This window comes from Salvelinus alpinus, chromosome 5 (genome assembly GCF_045679555.1).
Source record: "Salvelinus alpinus chromosome 5, SLU_Salpinus.1, whole genome shotgun sequence".
In the NCBI taxonomy this organism is placed as follows: Eukaryota; Metazoa; Chordata; class Actinopteri; order Salmoniformes; family Salmonidae; genus Salvelinus; species Salvelinus alpinus.
Genome location: NC_092090.1, coordinates 75,713,766 through 75,730,315, shown reverse-complemented (window position 1 = coordinate 75,730,315; position 16,550 = coordinate 75,713,766). Strand labels below are relative to the sequence as shown.

The following is a 16,550-nucleotide window of genomic DNA, read 5'->3' as shown; positions in this document are numbered from 1 at the left end:
AAATAATGAACGACGTGGATGGTGTGTTCCCCAGCCTGATGCCTATACAGACTTCTCAAATTATATTTGATTTATTAGAGGAATAGTCCTCAAACATTATGTTATGCCTATCAACAGGTGTATTATGTTATGAAATAGCATATAGTTAGAAATGTGATCTGCCTACACACTTAATGGCATGGCATCCTACTCCATCCATACTATCTCCATGCTTCCACCTCTGGGCTGAAATCAAGAGAGATCAGCATGAAATCCTGAAAGTCCAGGATCTCTTTTATTTCTGATCTTTCCTTGATACGAGCTCATCTGTCAGTAACATAATTTTCTAAGCTATAATATTACATTTCAAACTCCAAAAATGACATTGCTGAACAGACAAGCCCACATAAATAGTTGGATCTATACCTAGTCTCCCTCTCACTAACCAAGTGCGCCGTGCAGGCCTTTCTGCTTTCCGTAGTTTAACCCCCCTTCCAAAACTACTACCAAATATGTTCTCATCTATCTGTGCTACTACTGTAGCCACTTTCTGGTTACTTTATCTAGTTAGCAAGTATTTTATGTGAAATGGGATGAGGTTATCTGAAGAGAGAAAAGCTGCCCATTGAAACTGGATGAGAAATTCAGACAAAATGAGCTGGTATGTATTTTGATAAGACAGCTAGACAAATTAATCGTCTTCAACAAGCTAACGGTTTGACTCGACTAGTGAAATTGTGGGGTTAGCTAGCTAACTTAACAGCTAGCCATTGGCTTAGCTTTCAGTAAGTTAACGGTGTCTAGAACTGGCCAAGCTATTTAGAAATATTATACACATGTGTGTTAACAATTATAGCTTACAGTATGGTGTCATTTGCCTTGCAAACTCGTCAACTAACTTTAAAAGGCTAGCATCCCGAGCGTAGCTTGTGAGCTGTTATTTACATTGGCTAGATAGTTAGCACCCTAGCTCGCCAGCTAACGTTAGCATAGTGACCATAAACAACAACTTATGACGTGTTGGCTTGCTAGCTAACTAACCAACTGTCTAGCAAAGAGAGCTAATACTTACCTGGCACTAACCTTAGGATTTAACTTCAATGTTACGTTGTAGTGGAGTTAAATTCTTAGTTAGCTAGTCAGGTTGCCAATTTTAGCTAACTAACGTTACCTGCTTAGGTAGGCGCTAACCCATTCATAGAAGCTGCTCGAGTTTTGTTAAAGAGTCACGACGCTCGTCCTAGGGAGGTTCAATTACTACACACCTTTATTGGGTTTGGGCCTGTTTTTTTCATCAATTAACGTTACTAGGGTACGGGCAGGGCTCGTGTATCACTAAATTGATCAAGCATTTTGCAGCTGAGCCATTTGCTCATGCTCTGCTGCTCAGTAGGCTAGCCTACGGTCTTAACTTACTAAGATCATAACATGGTGGCAGACGTGCTTCAACCACGTCAAATATACGACCAGAACATTGTCCGAGTCGACAGGACAGATTATTTCACAGAAAATAATGTTCCTGAGTTTAGAGTGACAAAAACTTGTCTCGTCTTTGAGCAGCCCGAGGCGGAGCCATTGCTCTGGATACTCGCACAGGCAGACTATTAACCTAACACGGAACCCAAACCGGCTGCGCGCGTGCGCTATCGTGCATACATGTATTTTGTCCCCCTACATAATTTGGGGACAGGTCGAAAAGCATTAAACATGTATGGCAATTTAGCTAGTTAGCTTGCACTTGCTAGCTAACGTTAATTTGTCCTATTTAGCTAGCATGCTGTTGCTAGCTAATTTGTCCTGGGATATAAACATTGAGTTGTTATTTTACCTGAAATGCACAAGGACCTCTACTCCGACAATTAATCCACACATAAAACGGCCAACCGAATCGTTTCTAGTTATCTCTCCTCCTTCCAGGCTTTTTCATCGTTTCATTTATATGGTGATTGCATCTAAACTTTCATTGTATTACCATGACTACCGGCAAAACAGTTAGTCTTTCAATCACCTACGTGGATATAACCAATGAGGAGATGGCACGTGGGTACCTGCTTTTATAAACCAATGAGGAGATGGGAGAGGCAGGACTTGCACCGCGATCTGCATCAGAAATAAGAATGAGTTCTATTTTAGCCCTTGGCGTTGCAGACGCTCGTTGGCGCGCGCGAGCAGTGTGGGTGCAATAATTGAATAACATGGATTTCTAAATTTATTTTGCGACGCTCGCGCACGCGACGTGTCCGGTCTGGTCAGCATGTAACGTAGCAGGCGTTAAAGAAACACTTGAGCAGTGTCTCTTTCTGGTCCGGATGAGAGAAAAACAAGCTGTCAAGGAAGGTTCTCTTCTGCACTGTTCAACCAATCCAGTAAATGTTGTAGAGGAGTTAAGATTGAGTGTCGCCTTGTTAATGTCCAAAAGCAGAAGTCGCATCCTGAAAACCGGACGCATCCTGTTTTTTTACAGCCCGACTGAGGGTGACAGACTAGCAGCAGAGTGCATGCTGTGTGAGCACTGCAGGGAGGGGGACAGACAGACAGAGATCAGTAGCTAATGGATACTAATGATTGAAGTTATTTTGGCCGGGCCTTAAATTTGGCAGAAACAATTGGGCCTGGTGGAGTAGGACCTGATGGTCACGGGCATGGGTAGGGTTTGGGCTTAAAATGTATGCCCGTGCAGGGCTCTACGCACAGCCAAGCACAGGGTCAAATGTGGGGTGCCTTAAATTTTGCAGGAGCAATCGGGCCTGTGTAAGGTAGGGCTTAATCGTTGCTGGCATGGGTAGGGCTCAGGCTTAAAATTCCTGCCCGTGCAGGCCTCTACGCACAGCCAAGCACAAGGTCAAATGTGTGGTGCATGTCCAGTGAAAGAGCCCTTTATCAACTATGCTGACCAACGCATTCCAGTCAGGCCCTCACTCTTGCTTCTGTGACGTGAGAGATTTGACTCGGGTCATCCGAACAATTGCACTCCTAATGTCCTCAACCAGCCCTCTGTACTCCAGGCAATAGCCCCAATTGAAGTGATATGTTATCCCCTTGCCAATGGCGCACACATTTATAGTTCCAACGTAGTCATTGGTTCTTCCTGTAGCAGCATAATTTCTGTATTTTTATCATGCAGAGCTAATGGCTGTGCTGGTAAATAAGACGGTTGTTTCTCTGGGCATGCATACGTCTAGACTAGAGTAGAGTGACGTCCATAAGGAAACAGCTTAGTTCTGAAGGTTTGGTCAAGGGGGAGAGCAGGGGTGTTAAACTGTTGGTTTTAACATGAGTCACTATGTTTTAGGGAATGTAAAACCGGGCACCGCAGTTTGCTGACAGCTAAAACAGTGGGCCTTACCTACATTAATTAGGCCTACACCAACAGCCATATTGTTGTGTTGAACTCAGGGCAAATTAGGGGTTATGCCTTGCTCTCATTAGCTAAATTTTTACAAGAAAAAAAGGTAGAGATCTGTGAACCGTACATGTAAATCGTACAGACATCTGTGAAGCGTACATGTAAATTGTACAGACATCTTGGTGTCATTATATTCCTTATAGTGTGCTCTAAAATATGGAGCAAGTCTTGATTCTGAAATAAAAAATTCTTATTTAACATGGAACATATTAATATATTAAAAGTACACTTTTTAATTTTGTTAATTGTAAGACAGGCTATTGTTTGGAACAATATACTCTACAAGTACATTTTCCAGAATGGGCTCGCTGCTAATTATGGTGCCTTCAGAAAGTATTCACACCCCTTGACTTTTTCCACATTTTGTTGTGTTAGACTGAATTTAAAATGGACTACGTTTAGATTTTTTGGGTCACCGGCCTACACACAATACCCCATAATGTCAAAAGTGGAATTATGTTTTTACCTATTTTATAAAAAATGAAAGGCTGAAATGTCTTGTGGCAAGTATTCAACCCTATTATGACAAGCCTAAATAATTTCAGGAGTAAATATTTGCTTAACAAGTCACGTAATAAGTTGCATGGTCTCACACTGTGTGCAATAATAGTGTTTGAATAGGTACCTCATCTCTGTAGCCCACAAATACAATTATCTGTATGGGCCCTCAGTTAGGCAGTGAATTTCAAACAAAGTTTCAACCACAAAGACCAAGAAGGTTTTCCAATTCCTCGCAAAGAAGGGCACCTATCGGTAGATGGGTAAAAATAAGCAGACATGGAATATCCCTCTGAGTATGGTGAAGTTATTAATTACACATTTTAATGGTGTATCAATACACCCAATCACTAAAGATACAGGTGTCCTTCCTAACTCAGTTGCCAGAGAGGATTGAAACCTCAGGGATTTCACCATGAGGGCAATGTTGACTTTAAAACAGAGTTTAATGGCTGTGATAGGAGACAAGAGGAATGATCAACAACATTGTAATTATTCCACAATACCAACCTAATTGACAGAGTGAAAAGGAAGCCTGTACAGAATACAAATACTCCAAAAGATGAATCCAGTTTGCAACACGGAACTAAAGTCCTGCATGCTCTAGTCTTATCTTGATTTGTGTCCAGTCATATGGTCAAGTGCTGCAAAGAAAGACCTAGTTAAGCTGCAGCTGGCCCAGAACAGAGCACCACACTTTGCTCTTTATTGTAGTCAGAGGGCTAATATCAATACTATGCATGCTAGTCTCTCTTGGCTAAGAGTTGAGGAAAGACTGACTGAATCACTTCTTGTTTTTATAAGAAACGTTTAATGTGTTGGAGATTCCAAATTGTTTGCATAGTCAGCTTACACACACAGCATTGACAAACACACTTACCCCACCAGACATGCCACCAGGGGTCTTATCACATTCCCCAGGTCCAGAACAAATTCAAGGAAATGTACAGTATTTTACAAAGCCATGATTGCATGGAACTCCCATTTCAAAAAGGATAGCGCAAGTGAACAGCAAACCTGGTTTAAAAAAAACGAATAAAGCAACGCCTCTCCTATTGTTGTGTGTATGTACTAACATGTATGTGTACCTGATAGATGCACACTACAGTGCCTTGCAAAAGTATTCATCCCCCTTGGCATTTTTCCTATTTTGTTGCATTACAACCTGTAATATAAATAGATTTTTTTGGGGATTTCATGTAATGGACATACACGAAATAGTCCAAATTGGTGAAGTGAAATGAAAAAGATAACTTGTTTCAAAAAATTCCCAAAAAACGTTTTAAACGGAAAAGTGGTTAGTGCATATGTATTCACCCCCTTTGCTATGAAGCCCCTAATAAGATCTGGTGCAACCAATTGCCTTCAGGAGTCGCATAATTAGTTAAATAAAGTCTTAAGTGTCACATGATCTGTCACACGATCTCAGTATATATACACCTGTTCTGAAAGGCCCCAGAGTCTGCAACACCACTAAGCAAGGGGCACCATGAAGACCAAGGATCTCTCCAAACAGGTCAGGGACAAAGTTGTGGAGAAGTACAGATCAGGGTTGGGTTATAAAAAAATATCAGAAACTTTGAACATCCCACAGAGCACTATTAAATCCATTATTAAAAAATTGAAAGAATATGGCAACACAAACAACCTGCCAAGAGAGGGCCGCCCACCAAAACTCACAGACCAGGCAAGGGGGGCATTAATCAGAGAGGCAACAAAGAGACCAAAGATAACCCTGAAGGAGCTGCAAAGCTCCACAGCGGAGATTGGAGTATCTGTCCATAGGACCACTTTAAGCCGTACACTCCACAGAGCTGGGCTTTACGGAAGAGTGTCCAGAAAAAAGCCATTGCTTAAAGAAAAAAATAAGCAAACACGTTTGGTGTCCGCCAAAATGCATGTGGGAAACTACCCAACCATATGGAAGAAGGTACTCTGGTCAGATGAGACTAAAATTTAGCTTTTTGGCCATCAAGGAAAACGCTATGTCTGGCGTAAACCCAATGCCTCCCATCACCCCGAGAACACCCATCTCCACAGTGAAGCATGGTGGTTGCAACATCATGCTGTGGGGATGTTTTTCATCGCCAGGGACTGGGAAACTGGACAGAATTGAAGGAATGATGGATGGCGCTAAATACAGGGAAATTCTTGAGGGAAACCTGTTTCAGTCTTCTAGAGATTTGAGACTGGGACGGAGGTTCACCTTCCAGCAGGACAATGACCCTAAGCGTATTGCTAAAGCAACACTCGAGTGGTTTTAGGGGAAACATTTAAATGTCTTGGAATGGCCTAGTCAAAGGCCAGACCTCAATCCAATTGAGAATCTGTGGTATGACTTAAAGATGCTGTACACCAGCGGAACCCATCCAACTTGAAGGAACTAGAGCAGTTTTGCAAAAATCCCAGTGGCTAGATGTGCCAAGCTTATAGAGACATACCCCAAGAGACTTGCAGCTGTAATTGCTGCAAAAGGTGGCTCTACAAAGTACTTTGGGGGGGTAAATAGTTATGCACGCTCAAGTTTTCTTGTTATCTCTTGTTTCTTTCACCCCAAAAGGTTTTTTGCATCTTCAAAGTGGTAGGCAAGTTGTGTAAATCAAATGATACAAACCCCCCAAAAATCCACTTTAATTCCAGGTTGTAAAGCAACAAAATAGGAAAAATGCCAAGGGGGGTGAATACTTTCGCAAGCCACTGTACATGTTAATGATTTTAAAAGTAATGTACCAGTCAAAAGTTTGGACGCCTACTCATTCAAGGCATTTTCTTTATTTTTACTATTTTCTATATTGTAGAATAAGAGTGAAGACATCAAACATATGAAATAACACATATGGAATCATGTAGTAACAAAAAAGTGTTAAACCAAATCAACATATTTTAGATTCTTGAAACTAGCCACCCTTTGCCTTGATGACAGCTTTTCTGAAGACTTGTTGGCTGCTTTTCTTTCACTCTGTGGTCCATCTCATCCCAGTACATTTCAATTGGGTTGAGATTGGGTGATTGTGGAGGCCAGGTCATCTGATGCAGCACCATCACTCTCCTTACACAGCCTGAAGGTGTGTTGGGTCATTGTCCTGTTGAAAAACAAATGATAGTCCCACTAAGCGCAAACTAGATGGGTGTTGCTGAAGAATGCTGTGGTAGCCATGCTGGTTAAGTGTGCCTTGAATTCTAAATAAATCAGACAGTGTCACCAGCAAAGCACCCCCGCACATCACACCTCCATGCTTCACGGTGGGAACCACACATGCGGAGATCATCCGTTCACCTACTCTGCATCTCATAAAGACACGGCGGTTGGAACCAAAAATCTCATATGTTGATACATTTCCATCGTTCTAATTTCCATTGCTCGTGTTTCTTGGCACAAACAAGTTTCTTCTTATTGGTGTCCTTTAGCAGTGGTTTCATTGGAGCAATTTGACCATGAAGGCCTGATTCACACAGTCTCCTCTGAACAGATTATGTTGAGATTTGTCTGTTACTTGAACTCTGTGAAGTGTTTCTTTGGGATGCAATCTGAGGGGCTGGTAACTCTAATTAACTTTTCCTCTGCACCAGAGGTAACTCTGGGTCATCCTTTCCTGTGACGGTCCTTATGAGAGCCAGTTTCATCATAGCGCTTGAAGGTTTTTGCGATTGAACTTTTCTGCATTAACTGACCTTAAAGTAATGCTGGACTGTTGTTTCTCTTTGCTTTTTTGAGCTGTTCTTGCCATAATATGAACTTGGTATTTTGCCTAATAGGGCTGTCTTCTGTATACCAACCCTACCATGCCACAACACAACTGATTGGCTCAAACGAATTAAGAAGGAAAGAAATTCCACGAATATACTTTTAACCTGTTATTTGAAATGCATTCCAGGTGACTACCTCATGAAACTGGTTGAGATAATGCCAAGAATGTGCAAAGCTGTCATCAAGGCAAAGGGTTGCTAATTTGAAGAATCTGAAATATAAAATACTTTTGATTTGTTTAACACTTTTTTGGTTACTACATGATTCCATATGTGTTATTTCATAGTTTTGATGTCTTCACTATTATTCTATAATGTAGAAAATAGTAAAAATAAAGAAAAAACCCTTGAATGAGTAGGTACTGTATGTAAATTGTAAAGTATTTTTTGTAATGCATTTTTTTTGTTACGTGTCTGACACCAGTAAGACTAACTATCATCAATTGGCATCGGCTAATGGGGATCCTAATACAATCAAAAAATACTTTCTGCAAAAAATGTGGCAAAGCAATTCACTTTTTGTTCAGCAGGACAAAAACCTAAAAGGCCAAATCTACACTGGAGTTGCTTACCAAGAAGACAGGGTATGTTCCCGAGTGGCTGAGTTACAGTTTTGACTTAAATCTGCTTAAATCTAAGGCAAGACCTGAAAATGGTTGTCTTGCAATGAACAACAACCAATTTGACAGAGATTGAAGAATTTTGAAAATAATAATGGGCAAATGTTGTACTATCCAGGTGTGGAAAGCTCCTTGTGACTTACCTAGAAAGACTCACAGCTGTAATTGCTGCCAAAGGTGATTCTAACGTGTATTGGTTCAGGTGGTTGAATACTTATTTCATCAAGATATATTCGTTTTATTAGTATTTTTACATTTTATGAGCACCACCAACACAGTGAATGGGAAAATAGATTCAAACAGAGCTCCCTCTGCTGGCTATTTTCTGAATGTGCAATCCTAAAGGAGGACTGTGATTGGTTAATTACCTATAATGTCAATTTCTATGTATGAAATGGGTCATATCATTAAAGGTACCAGAGAGCCCACTCTGGAAAGTTGATGTTTGAAGAGTATATTCTTACAAACAATATGTTTAAAAATAAGCAATCTCAGAAAGGGTACTTTTGAGATATTACTATTCTTAATGTTGAATAAAAAAAGTCAATGTGTATTTCAGAATTTAGACATAGGCTACTCCATATTTGAGAACACTATAATTTGAGAACACTATAAGGAGTATAATGACACCAAGATGTTGTCTGTATCATGATCTGTACAGTTCACAGATCATACAGGAGGAATGTATACTAGGTCTAAAATGGGCACTTTCATCATGATTTTCAAAAATATTGTTTGTCATACAAGTAAAAAGCATCTCGAGCGTCTTTCCTCCCAATGAAGTTACTATGTGAGAAGTGCCAGAACAATCTGAGATACCAAAAATGTTTCAGTCTACGCTGGCATGGAATTGCCCTGCCTTAAACAACAACACCATACAATATAGCCTAATATACTATAATAATGCTTTTACTTTTAACATAATTCAGAATAGGTCCAGGCTATATCAAGGATATTGTCCTATAGGCTAAGTAAGGTTCTACAGTGAGACAATTTTACTCGCATATGTGCTTAAATATTTTGCTGTGCGACCTGGAATTTGTATTTAGGAACATCACTGCGCCTAGAAAAATAAGGATTCCAGTGTTATTACCTAAAATATTTGGCATTGTGCTCCTAAGTTTCTTTGTGTGCGCCTACATTTTTCAACGTAGGTGCACACATGCTCCTTGTCAAAAATGGTCAGCTTTGGAACTTGTCCAAAGCTGCAAAGCATAATAATTTTTTACCTGATATTTCAAATCAAATTTTATTTGTCACATGTGCCGAATACAACAGGTGAAAGTGAAATGCTTACTTACAAGCCCTTAACCAACAATGCAGTATAACAATTTAGCCTATGGAATTATCCATACAGTCGATGAACAAGACATCTAACCTATTGTAGTTTGAGTACAATTTAGTGCAATTGTGCTTGGTTCACTGTAACACCTGTGTAGTGTTCACTTTGACTGATAGCTTAAGTTGTAAGTCTGTCCATAGAAGAGAAAGTTGTGCTCTTTATTTACCTAATGTAACATGCTCTGTGCACTCTCTGTCTTTCCTGCCCTTCTTTGAGTAGGTCATGGGATCAGGGCTTACAGACTAACCAAAGTTTCTAAATGTACAGGCCTCTACTGAAATGCCACTGTGTGTGAAGAAACATAACAAACGATTCCCACAGCATAGACCATCCTCCTTCCTCTACCCCTCTAGCCTACCATTCTCTTTGGATCGCTTTGGGATTTGAGCAAATAAGGCAGTGTCCACAGGCTGTTAGCTAAGTACAGTGCATTCAAAAGTATTCAGACCCCTTGACTTATTCCACATTTTGTTACGTTACAGCCTTATTATAAAATTGATTAAATCATTTTATTTTCCTCAATCTAAACCCAATACCCAATAATGACAAAGCAAAAACAGACATTTTTGTAAATGTATTAAAAATAAAAAACCACAAATTTCTTAATTTAATCTAAAATAGAATGTAAAATATGTATCGGATGACTAGTCCAGACCGACTGTGCTCATACCACAATCCCCAATTCCTGCATGAGTCAGAAAACTGTCATGCAAGAAATCTCGCACTTTTTCTACATTTTGTTATGTTTAAGTATTATTCTAGAATTGATTAAACAGCTTTTTTTTCTCATCGATCTACACACAATTCCCCATAATGACAAAGAAAAAACAAATAAAAATATTACATTTACATAAGTATTCAGACCCTTTAATCAGTACTTTGTTTAAGCACCTTTGGCAGTGATAACAGCATTGAGTCTTCTTGGGTATGATGCTACATTTACATTTACATTTAAGTCATTTAGCAGACGCTCTTATCCAGAGCGACTTACAACCACTTTACAATAGTGCATCTAACTCTTTTAAAGGGGGGGGGGGGGTTAGAAGGATTACTTTATCCTATTCTAGGTATTCCTTAAAGAGGTGGTGTTTCAGGTGTTTCCGGAAGGTGGTGATGCTACAAGCTTGGCACACCTGTATTTGGGGAGTTTCTCCCATTCTTCTTTGCAGATCCTTTCAAGCTCTGTCAGGTTGGATGGGGAGAGTCGCTGCACAGCTATTTTCAGGTCTTTCCAGGGATGTCTGATCGGGTTCAAGTCCGGGCTCTGGCTGGGCCATTCAAGGACATTCAGAGATTAGTCCCGAAGCCACTTCTGCGTTATCTTGGCTGTGTGCTTAGGGTTGTTGTCCTGTTGGAAGGTGATCCCTTGCCCCAGTCTGAGGTGCGCTCTGGAGCAGGTTTTCATCAAGGATCTCTCTGTACTTTGCTCCGTTCATCTTTCCCTCGACCCAGTCACGACCTAGGGAAGAACATCCCCACAGCATGATGTTTCCACCACCATGCTTCACTGTAGGGTTGGTGCCAGGTTTCCTCTAGACATGAAGCTTGGCATTCAGGCCAAATAGTTACATTTTGGTTTCATCAGACCAGAGAATCTTGTTTCTCATGGTCTGAGAGTCCTTTAGGTGCCTTTTGGCAAACTCCAAGCGGGCTGTCATGTGCCTTTTTACTGAGGAGTGGCTTCCGTCTGGTCACTCTACCATAAATGTCTGATTGGTGGAGTGCTGCAGAGATGGTTGGCTTTCTGGAAGGTTCTCCCATCTCCACAGAGGAACTCTGGAGCTCTGTCAGAGTGACCATCGGGTTCTTGGTCGCCTCCCTGACCAAGGCCCTTCTCCCCGATTGCTCAGTTTGGCCGGGTGGCCAACTCTAGGAAGAGTCTTGGTGGTTCCAAACTTCTTCCATTTAAGAATGATGGAGGCCACTGTGTTCTTGGGGACCTTCAATGCTGCAGACATTTTTTGGTATCCTTCCCCAGATCTGTGCCTCGACACAATCCTGTTTCAGAGCTCTACAGACAATTCCTTCAACCTCATGTCTTGGTTTTTTGCTCTGACATGCACTGTCAACTGTGGGACCTTATATAGACAGGTGTGTGCCTTTCCAAATCACGTCCAATCAATTGAATTTACCACAGGTGGACTCCAATCAAGTTGTAGAAACATCTCAAGGATGATCAATGGAAACAGGATGCACCTGAGCTCAATTTCGAGTATCATAGCAAAGGGTCTGAATCCTTATGTAAATAAGGTATTTCTCTATATTTTTTTTTTTTTTAATACATTTGCAAAAATGTACAGTACCAGTCAAAAGTTTGGACCCACCTACTCATTCAAGGGTTTTGTTTATTTTTGACTATTTTCTACATTGTAGTGAAGACAGCAACTATTGAAATAACACATATGGAATCATGTAGTAATCAAAAAAGTGTCAATCTGTCACGCCCTGACAATAGAGAGACGTTTTATTTCTCTATTTGGTTAGGTCAGGGTGTGATTTTGGGTGGGCATTCTATGTTGTTTGTTTCTATGTTTTGGCTGGGTATGGTTCTCAATCAGGGCCAGCTGTCTATCGTCTCTGATTGGGAATCATACTTAGGCAGCCTTTTTTCATTTTGGTAGTTGTGGGTAGTTGTCTGTGTTAGTGGCCTGTATAGCCCTAGTCAGCATCACGTTCGTTTTTGGTATTTCTTGTTTTGTTGGCGACATTTATAACAATAAAAGAAATGTACACTCACCACGCTGCACCTTGGTCCTGTCATTTCCACCCTGACGACGATCGTGACACAATCAATATATTTTGTATTTTAGATTCTTCAAAGTAGCCAACCTTGATGACAGCTTTGCACACCCTTGGTATTCTCTCAACCAGCTTCATCTGGAATGCTTTTCCAACAGTTTTGAAGGAGTTCCCACATATGTTAAGCACTTGTTGGCTGCTTTTCCTTCACTCTGCGGTCCAACTCATCCCAAACCATCTCAATTGGGTTGAGGTCGAGTGATTGTGGAGGCCAGGTCATCTGATGCAGCACTCCATCACTCTCCTTATTGGTCAAATAGCCCTTACACAGCCTGGAGGTGTGTTGGGTCATTGTCCTGTTAAAAAACAAATGATAGTCCCACTAAGCGCAAACCAGATGGGATGGCGTATCACTGCAGAATGCTGTGGTAGCCATACTGGTTAAGTGTTTTAAGTAAATCACTGACAGTGTCACCAGCAAAACACCCCCACACCATCACACCACCTCCTCCGTGCATCCACACATGCGGAGATCATTTGTTCAACTACTCTGTGTCTCACAAAGACACGTCGTTTGGAACCAAAAAACTCACATTTGGACTCATCAGCCCAAAGGACAGATTTCCACCGGTCTAATGTCCATTGCTTGTGTTTCTTGGCCCAAGCAAGTCTTCTTATTGGTGTCCTTTAGTAGTGGTTTCTTTGCAGCAATTCGACCATGAAGGCCTGATTCACGCAGTCTCCTCTGAACAGTTGTTGAGATGTGTCTGTTACTTGAACACTGTGAAGCATTTATTTGGGCTGCAATTTGAGGCTGGTAACTCTAATGACCTTTTCCTCTGCACAAGAGGTAACTCTTGGTCTTCCTTTCCCGTGGCGGTCCTCATGAGAGCTAGTTTCATCATAGCGCTTGATGGTTTTTGCGACTGCACTTGAAGGAACTTTTAAAGTTCTTTATAGTTTTCCGGATTGACTGACCTTCATGTCTTAAATTAAAGATGGACTGTCGTTTCTCTATGCTTATTTGAGCTGTTCTTGCCATAATATGGACTTGGTCTTTTACCAAATAGGGCTATCGTCTGTATACCACTCCTACCTTGTCACAACACAACTGATTGGCTCAAATGCATTGAGAAGGAAAGAAATTCCACCTCATGATGCTGGTTGAGAGAATGCCAAGAGTGTGCAAAGCTGTCATCAAGGCAAAGGGTGGCTGCTTTCAAGAATCTCAAATATAATTTGTTTTGTTTTATACTTTTTTAGTTACTACATCATTCCATATGTGTTATTTCAAAGTTTTGATGTCTTCACTATTATTTTACAACGTATAAAATAGTAAAATGATAGAAAAACTCTTGAATGAGTAGGTGTGTCCAATCTTTGGACTGGTACTCTATTAAAACCTGTTTTCGCTTTGTTTTCGCATTGTGGGATATTGTGTGTAGATTGATGAGGATTCTTTATTTAATCAATTTTAGAGGCTGTAACGTAACAAAATGTGGAAAAAGTAAAGGGGTCTGAATACTTTCTGAATGCACTGTATACTTTGTGACTGTGGGGCTCGATTGTATGTTCTGCTGGGCCAAGATCTTTTGTATTGGGCCAAAGATATAGAGTCGTGGTGTTTTGCATGAATTCTAGCAGTCTTTGCCACGTTTATGATCTTACCTTCTTTCTTGGAAAGTTACTGCGTGATTAACAAACAGTTGACATATCGTACAGTCCTTGCCAAGTCTTATGTGATCACTGCTCAGATAGGTAGGCTAGGCCCAGTTACTGCCATAGTGTTCTAGTGATGCGTTGCATGGGTAGTAAGATGATTCACCCCGTGGACCTCAGGAATGTCAGTGGGTGACGAAACGTAGTTTTCCATGATGGCGTTGGCTCACCAAAAGTATGACATGTGAAACTTTTCCTCCTGAATCAGCTATTTTGACCGTAGAACTTGATCTGATATGAGTCAGTGATTTATGAATGGGATGCATCCATGTTGTTACAACACTGCTTATCTCTCGGAGTCAAAAGGGGAATCAAAGAACATATTTTCCCCAGCGCTTTACCAGGGTTAGTTTGATAGGGACTTAATACTCCCTCCTGCCAGTGAAAGCATCCTTTCTGTTGTAATTCGGATTAAGCCCATTTTCCTGTTGCCTCTCTTGGCTGTGTTGGGTTTTCTGATTGAGCTGTTATCAAAGGGAACTGCCACACACACATCAGTGGTGTTCCCTGGTTACACAACACGGCCCTGCCTCGCACCCTCATCTTTCCATCTCATTAGTTTACACACCTTTCTTTTGACGCAGCTGTTGTCTCACTGTGCCTGTCAACGGCAACCGTCCATCATGTTCCTTGGATGTTATTAGTGTCACGTCAATGTCAACCTACAGCCATGTTTGGTGGCAATAAAAATAGTGTTTTCTTTTTCATGGATTCTCCATCATTCTGGTGATTTTAAGTAACAACTTATGTAGCAAGACATGGTTTAGAAAGTTGGATTCAGGCAGATAAAAGACGGATGGCATTAATAAAATAAGTTGTTACCTATCAAAACTATCATAAGATGTCACAAGCAGAAGCTCAAACAGGAAGTACCCTTGATGCGCTCCGTTGAGAAATGGTCCTCTGTTTCCGATGCTATGCTACAAAACTGCTTTGCTTGCGCTGACTGGAATATGTCCCAGGACTCTGCCAATAGCAGAGCTAACCAGCTCCGTCAAGCCAACCACCTCCGTCACCAGCTTCATTAGGAAATGCATCACGACGTTGTCCCCAAAGTGAAGGTTCGCTCCTTCCCCAATCAAAAGCCCTGGATTAACACAGAGGTTGGCGCTAAGCTAAAGAACAGGGCTCCCGCACACAGGGCTATCGCAGCCAACCCGGAGGCTACGGCTGAAGACACAAACAAGTGCATGAAGTCCCGCTACGACCTCCGCAGAGCCATCAAACAAGCGAAAGGGCAATATAGGAACAAGGTGGTATCCTATTACATAGGCTTCGATGCATTAAGAAGGGGCTACAGTCCATTACGGATTACAAAGGAAGACCCAGCTGTGATCTGCCAACGATGCCTCTCTACCAGACGAACTCAATGTATTTTATGCACTCTTTGACAAAAAATAACACTGAGTCGGGAACGAGGGCCCCCGCTGACCCAGGGGACTGGTTGATGTCGCTGCTCCGAGGCTGTCGTAAGGTTTTTAAATAGGTAAACACGCTTAAGGCTGCGAGGCCGGGTGATATTCCAGGGTGTGTTCTCAGAGCATGCGGAGAACAGCTGGCAGGCATATTCACGGTCATTTTCAACCTCTCCTTGTCCCAGTCAGTAATTCCCACATCTCAAGCTGACCACCATCATTCCTGTTCACAAGAACTTTAAGTTTACCTGCCACAATGACTACCGCCCTGTAGCACACATCTGTAATCGTGCTTTGAAAGGCTGGTTATGGCACACATCAACTCCCATCATCGCAGAAACCCTAGACCCATTCCAATTTGCATACCGTCCCAACAGATCCATAGACGATGCAATCTCAATTGCACTCCACACTGCCCCCATCCACCTAGATAAGAGGGATGAATACCTATGTGAGAATGCTGTTCATTTACTACAGGTCAGCGTTCAACACCATAGTCCCCTCCAAGCTCGTCACCAAGCTTTGGACCCTAGGACTGAACACCGCCCTCTGCAGCCTGATCCTGGACTTCCTGACGGGCCAACCCCAGGTGTTGAGGGAAGGCAACATTTCCTCTGCCACGCTGACCCTCAACACGGGGGCCCTACAGGGGGGTGTGCTTAGTTCCCTCCTGTACTTCTTGTTCACCAACGACTACGTGGCCACGCAAGACTCCAACACCATCATCAAGTTTGCTGACGACACGACAGTGGTAGGCCTGATCACCATTGACAATGAGACAGCCTACAACATGGATCATCAACTAGATTCAACCACGGGACTATTTATTTCTTTATTGATCGACTGGCCTGAACATAATTACAAATAATTGTAGACTGCAAATTGACCACAAGAAGCCGAAACAGATACAATATTTGACTAAAACATAATAATTTCAAACCTTACTTACATATCTATTATGTGTGGGATTACGTGGGAACATATTTCCAAAATGTAAATCACTTGGAGCTGATTTCCTGGTTATTTAGTCTTTCATGTCCAACAGTGAAATATATTTATACAGTTGAAGTCGGAAGTTTACATAC

At 41.5% G+C, this 16,550-nt stretch overlaps 1 pseudogene; it reads left to right on the top strand.

The window, feature by feature from the left end:
- Window positions 1-449: 449 nt before the first annotated feature.
- The window catches only part of LOC139576804 (bridging integrator 3-like), a 54,890-nt pseudogene continuing 38,789 nt past the window's right edge, over window positions 450-16,550 (top strand).